The sequence below is a fragment of the Oratosquilla oratoria genome, chromosome 9, assembly GCF_046742065.1.
Source record: "Oratosquilla oratoria isolate Oo_2021 chromosome 9, ASM4674206v1, whole genome shotgun sequence".
In the NCBI taxonomy this organism is placed as follows: domain Eukaryota; kingdom Metazoa; phylum Arthropoda; class Malacostraca; order Stomatopoda; family Squillidae; genus Oratosquilla; species Oratosquilla oratoria.
The window spans coordinates 25,964,573-25,972,072 of record NC_134785.1 but is presented as its reverse complement, the minus strand read 5'-3'; positions in this window follow the sequence as shown (position 1 = coordinate 25,972,072).

The following is a 7,500-nucleotide window of genomic DNA, read 5'->3' as shown; positions in this document are numbered from 1 at the left end:
CTTTTCCTCTCTCCACACGCTTCCTCTCCCCTTTCCTCCTCCTCATCTCCCCTCTCCCCTCCCCTCTTCTCTCCTGTCTCCCCCTCCTCTCGCCTCTCCCTCCCCTGTCTCTCCCCTTCTGTCTCCACTCCCTCTCCTCCTCTTCCCTCTCCCTCCACTCCTCTCCTTGTCCTTTCCTGTCCCTCCTTCCCTCTCCCCTCTTCCTCTCCTCGTCTCCCTGTCTCTCTCCCCCTCTCTCCTCACCATCCTCTCCTCTCCCCTCTCTCTCCCTTCATCATCCCTCTCCCTTCTCTCTCCCTCCCCGCTTATCTCTCAATTCTCCTCCTCTTTCCTCTCTCCCCTCTCTCCTTTCCCTCCTTTGCCCTCTCTCCCCCCTCATCACCCCTCTCCCTTCCCTCTCCCTCCCCTCTTATCTCTTCCTCCCTTCCTCTTCCTTCTCTCACCAAACTCTTTTCACTCCATACCCTCATTTCCCCTCTTCTTCTAATCTCCTCTCCTCTCCATCATATCTTCTTCCTCCCCTCCTCTCCTCTCTCCCACCCCTCATTTCCTCTCCCTTCTCCCTCTCCTCATTCCCCTGCCTCTTCCCTGTCCCTCCCCTTCTCTCCCCTGTCCCTCCCCTACTCTCCCCTCTCCCTCCTTTCCTCTCCCCTCTCTCTCCCCTCATCACCCCTCTCCCTTCCCTCTCCCTCCGCTCTTATATCTTCCTCCCCTCCTCTTCCCTTTCTCTTCTCTCTTCTTCCCCTCCTCTCCCATCTCCATCTAACCTCTCCTCCCTCCATACCCTCATTTCCCATCTCCCCTCTCCATCCCCTCCTCTCCCCTCTCCATCCCCTCCTCTCCCCTCTCCCTCCCCTCATCTCCCCTCTCCCTCCCCTCACCTTCCCTCATCTCCCCTCTCCCTCCTTTCCTTTCCCCTCTCTCTCCCCTCATCACCCCTCTCCCTTCCTTCTCCCTCCGCTCTTATCTCTTCGTCCCCTCCTCTTCCCTCTCTTTTCTCTCTTCTTCCCCTCCTCTTCCATTTCCCTCTAACCTCTTCGCACTCCATACCTCTATTTACCCTCTTCCTCTAATTCACTCCTCTCCCCTTTCCGTCCCTTCCTCTCCCCTCTCCCTCCCCTCCTCTCCCCTCTCCCTCTCCTCTCTCCTTTCCCCTCTCCCTCCCCTCCTCTCCCCTCCTTTCCCCTCTCCCTCCCCTTCTCTCCCCTCTCCCTCTCCTCCTCTCCCCTCTCCTTTCCCCTCTCCCTCCCCTCCTCTCCCCCCTCCTCTCCCCCCCTCACTGCACTTCAAGTCGTAGCTTGTTCTCCCTCCCTACGTCTGCTCGCGGCTGCCAAGACCCTCACTAGAGTCTGTCGGGCCAATGAAGAGGAGCTTTGGTTACACACTTACACGTATATGAACACGTGTTTGTGTGTGTGTGTGTGCGTGTGTGTGTGTGTGTGTGTGTGTGTGTGTGTGTGTGTGTGTGTGTGTGTGTGTGTGTGTGTGTGTGTGTGTGTGTGTGTGTGTGTGTGTGTGTGTGTGTGTGTGTGTGTGTGTGCGTGTGTGTGCGTGTGTGTGTACACGTGTGTATGTGCTTGTACGTGTGTATTTATATGTGTACGCTGTTTGTGTCTGTGTGTGTGCATAAGAGAGAGGGAGAGAGAGAGAGAGAGAGAGAGAGAGAGAGAGAGAGAGAGAGAGAGAGAGAGAGAGAGTGAGAGAGAGTGAGAGTGTGAATAAGAGTGAGAGTTTCTTCGCTCGCACTCTCTCACATGTGTGTTTGCGTGTCCTTTTGATTTATTTTCTTATTTTCTCGTAATTTTCCTTTACCCTAAAGAACAATTCCACTTTCCTTAGATATTATACTGTTCTTATACCAGAAAACAAGACCAAACTATAGATACCTTAAATTAATTGGACCAAGATACGAAGCATAAGATGTAGGCTCGAAATGATCCATTAGGATAGAAGAGCTGGGATGAAGCCACAGCCCATAACAGCAACAAATCTGTTCACACGTGCCTCGTGTTTATAAACATCTTAAGTATTGCGACAGCAGCGCTGCAGCCGTTCAAGTGAAAGGTGCACTTTGTAAGCAATGATCTTCTCTACTTTGCTGTATAGAGCTCATTAAAACCTTCTGAATATCTTCGCAATAGTGTCCTCAATGCAGATCGATCTGCGTTAGCCAGAAGAAAATATTTTAAGACATCTCAGGAAATGGGTCAACACCCATATAAGGAAGTAATGGGTGGAGCTTAAGTGTCAGGCTTCCGTAAACGTAGATGTACAGTCATGCATACAACTCCGCTTATTTGCATACGAGTACCAACGACGCCACCCGTTTATCCGTCCGAAAGCCTCATGCCCATATAAGGAAGAAGTAGGCGGAGTTTTACTGCCAGACTACTATGAACGGAGTACAGTCATGCACACAAATATGTTTATTTGCATTTGTTTACCAATGAAACCGCGTGTTTATTGGCCCAATGGCTCGTATTTGTATACTTATTATATTTGCATGTATATATTAGCACATATATGTATATATGTTCTTGTATGAGACCTCCAGGGTCGAAGAAAACACGAAGACTGTGAGTCTTTGTGAAAGGAACCTTTGGCTCTTGCCATCAATCCTCTGAATACCAAAGTCTCCTTACAAATTTAATTCTGACTACCAACAGGCGATTTTATTGATTTGTAAAGAAACTCGAGGGTCAAACACTGCCACAAGGCTATGCCCATAAATGGCACCTTTGTTGTAGGGGGTCACCGAATGGTGCCTGTCAGGAGTAATGCCCGGGATAGGGAACTGGCGTCAACATATGGACTGAAGACCTAACAAGAAGATTTTCAGGAGAGCCCTCTTATGGGCCGCAATTTAAAAAAGACCTTTCGTCAGCCGTGGCGAACAATTTCTAACATTAGAAAGTAGAATTTTACTAAATTCATTGACTATACCCACGGAAATTACCAATGGATTTAATAGATAAGGTAATAAGACAGCTACATTTAGCTAGATAATTAGGAAGCGTCTGACAGGGTAGGCGAAAGGTTTCAAGTACGGTCTTAAGTAAACAGCCTCTTTGTGTAGTGAAACAGACTCTGTTCGTTTCATTCTGATAAAAGTTGGATGAAGGAAATGAAAAAGAAAATAGAAGAATTAATCAAGACGGATACACGGAAACAGAAAAATATCGGTAAAAAATGGAAGGAGTCAAATTCTTCATCGGCCAAAATTAAATCTTAGTTCAAGACTGGGCTACAGGAGGTATCATTCTTGGCTATTTTTCCACCCACATTCTACCTCCACCTCCATTTGAATAACTAGAATATGACTTCGCTAACAAAAATCTAGACTTCTTTAAGAACATTTCAACAGTATATCTAACATTCGTATAGGTTTACAATCTCGTAGTTTATCATTCAGCTTTGCTATATATGACAGAAAGATGATTCGAAATTTGGAGATTTGAAAATTCAAATATTGTAACCGAAGTCGTTTTCATGCAAACGAACTCTCAAGTGTCGACGCTGGTGAAGCCCGTGGAGGCCCAATGTGATAACCTCTCAATGGGGTCACAGCTTCTTTCATGGCATTAACCATAACAAAAGCTACATAGAACCCCACTGAGGTAACAAACGACGAATGATATCTTATAGTGAGATTTATTTTTCCTCCAACAGTTAAGTTACCTCCTGCGAGGTGATTAGGCATGACAGCTTCTGTCTGAGATTAGGGAATCAAGACCGTATGCCCTTGCGATCACGCGCTGATTTCAGTGGGATCCGAACGGCCATCCATCTAGTTTCTCAACAGTAAATACCAGTGCTTATGTTTGTTCAACAACCATACTCCCCAAACAAGTAATTAGATGAATAACTATTAATTATATACTCGGCAGTACCACATTTCAATTTCTGGTTGTGGCCTCCTTTGAGTTTCCCGATGTAGATGGCTTAGAATTAAAGTGCATTGTCGTTGTTAAAATGTATGTATATATATATATATATATATATATATATATATATATATATATATATATGTATATATATATATATATGTATATATATATATATATATATATATATATATATATATATATATATATATATATATATATACATAGGTACATACACAGATATATATATATATATATATATATATATATAGATACATATACAGATATAGATATATATACTTATATATATAGAGTATATATACGACAGTAATGCAATGATAATGTTCATAAACTACTTTTCTACCAAACATTAGATTTCTCTCTCTCTCTCTCTCTCTCTCTCTCTCTCTCTTTTTTTTTTTTTTTTTTTTACCGTTGCTGCAGAGCTTCAACAAGTTCTGCTAACATGACAAGAAGATCCTTGCGTTGCGGTTTAGATATCTGAAGTGGCACTACCGTCCACCCTTTGGCACTGATTGGGCTTATACACTCAATATATTTGTTCTAGAAGCCGCCACCAAGGCCTTTGTCGTACAGAGTGAGACAAAAGTCTTGCCACTGATCGCGTATTTGAACTTGCGTATACAAAATTCTTTTATATATATATCAAAAGCCGAGGTACTTACGACAAGAGGCGCTTAGCTGCGACTGAATCGGGTCCTCGTAGCATGCAGCGAGGTCGAAATAAACGCGCCACATCTACGAGTACATAGATTAATTGCCTTAAAATAAAAGGGATCTTTTGTAAATTCACAAGACACCACAATGTTCGCAGGTGATGTAATAGAAAAAGATTCTGGTCTCGCATTTGCTTAGTTCGAATCCTGCACTCCTTTCCGATTTCCAGCAGTAACTATTACCTGCCCCAATAGTCCTAAAAGCGCCTAATAGGGCAAAGGTGACTGCTTCGGCAGCAGTTACTCAGCGCCTCCTGGCGTAGGCTCCTCACCTTCACCACCTGTGTGGTCTGTCCTTTCCGCAATATTCCTGCACCGCCCGATGACGTCAGAACAACACTTCGTGTATCTGATGAAGGCACTTGACTATGTATGGACAGCCTCCGTGCCGTGGAGCTCACGGATGGGGCTGTGCAATCAACAACTAAACTCTGCTCGCCTCCTTTTCCTCTTCACTACCACTGTAGAGATTTATAGACCCACGAAAGTGACAAAGGTTGCATATTATTGCCGACAGATGGTCGTAACATTCAACTGTGTCCTTTGTTTTGGATTCAAGAGTCTATGAATCTCGGCGATGGTAGTGAGGAAAAGGTAATTAAGGTGAAATGTCTTCAGGAGTTTTTATTCTGTACTAACGTGGACATTCCAACCTGTACTATAATGTATCAGAACTATGCAAGTACATCACTTGTTGCACTAATATAGCAATGTTTAAAAGAGATCTCTTTAACCGTAGACTACATGTACTGAACTACGTTAAGTATTCAGAACGAAAAACACATGTGTAAATCTGAAGTGTCATGAATCAAATTTTATTGTCCGCAATGGTAAGTTATTGTGCACCGTTTGCATGATCATTGGAATACACTATCGCATCGGGAATCCAATACTGCTCTTGAATATTGCCCCATGGCTGCATCAAAGCACTAAACTATGATACCTTTTGGGCTTATACACTTTCCTTACCTTCCCGTTGCGTTAAACGACTGACATTTGTTCTATCAGCCTCCACGTAACTTTATTCAGCTGAGGGAAACTACCTATACAGCCTTGGGGAGAAGGAGGAGGAAAAGAAAGAGGAGAAGAAGGAAGAGGAGGAATAGGAAGAGGAGAGAAAAGGAAGAGGAGGAGGTCTGTTGAAGTACAGATAGAAGGGGTTGATAAGGCTATGAATGAGTTAAAGATGGTGCTGGGTGGTGACCAGACCTCCATATGTAACTAAAGAGTATCCCATTTACTCTTTCATTGCATTGTATTTTATTCTAGGTGCCGCCAGGTGATTTTATTCAATACAGTATCTCATAAAAATCTACCATCCACCCCATTCTTCCTCATTCCACCAGGAATCATCGCGTGCTTTTGCAGCTTACGGCATTCGAAGATTTGGCAATAGTACAACTGACATGATGGTGTTGGTGGTGGTGGGGGAGTGACAATGGACACCAGTCCCTGCCTCGTCTGTACAATTCGTTCCCGCAATTCATGTCTCATTTCAGGAACAGAGTTACGAGTTGACCACAACAGCCAAATATTGCTAAGTTTACGCAGTGTGTTCAATGAGTGGTACACTGCTGCCAAATCTGATCTACCGCGCGTTGGAGTTCCTTCACGGTGAAGTCTGTTAAGAATCAGTAAGATTTCTTCTTTTCATTGTTAAATGAAATTATATCTAAGTCTTTAGCGCTATAAAACATAGTCTCAGGAAATAACTACGGATTTTTTAGATTCTAGAAAGAATTAATTACTCTGTTGCCAAATCTGATCTACCACGTGTTACAGATCACTCACGGAGACTGCAAAAAATCAGTAAGTCTCCTTCCTTTCATCATTAAATGAAATTCTCCTCAGGTCTTTAGTAAGATAAAACAAAGAATCAGGAAATAACTACAAGTTTTCAAGATTCTAGAAAGAATTAACGAGATCAGAATCAGCATTATTTTTTCACTCTGAACACTAAGTAGACGAGAAATAATGTTCTCAAGCTGCGAGGACGTACATTCAATCTACGCGTAGATAGAAACTATTTCGCTGACCGCGTAGTGAGTCAATGGAATAAACTTCCTCGTAGAGGAAATCTCATGAAATTCGGTTCGAAGCTTCAGGATTCAGTTAGGTAAACACACCCATCCAAAGTGATCTCTGCAATTAATTATTTTGTCTGTTTGGTTATTTGCCTGATTGTGTTTCTTTTTATCTATTATCTATTCATCTATTTAAATGTTTATTATCATCATTATCATTACTGTTATGACAACTATTACTATTATTACCATTATTAATACTATTGTCATTATCACCATTATCATTATCACCATTATCATTATCATGATTATCATTATCATTATCATCATTATCATCATTATCATTATCATCATTATCATCAATCATTATCATCATTATCATCATTATCATCATTATCATCATTATCATCATTATCATCATTATCATCATTATCATCATTATCATCATCATCATTATCATCATCATCATTATCATCAATATCATGATCATCTTTATCATTATCATCATTATCATCATTATCATTATCATTATCATCATTATCATCATCATCATCATCATCATCATCATCATCATCATCATCATCATCATCATCATCATCATCATCATCATCATCATCATCATCATCATTCTCATCATCATTCTCATCATCATCATCATCATCATCATCATCATCATCATCATCATCATCATCATCATCATCATCATCATCATCATCATCATCATCATCATCATCATCATCATCATCATCATCATCATTACCATCATTATCATTATTATCATTATTATCATTATTGTCATTATTGTCATTATTATCATTATCATTATTGTCATTATTATTACTATCATTATAATTA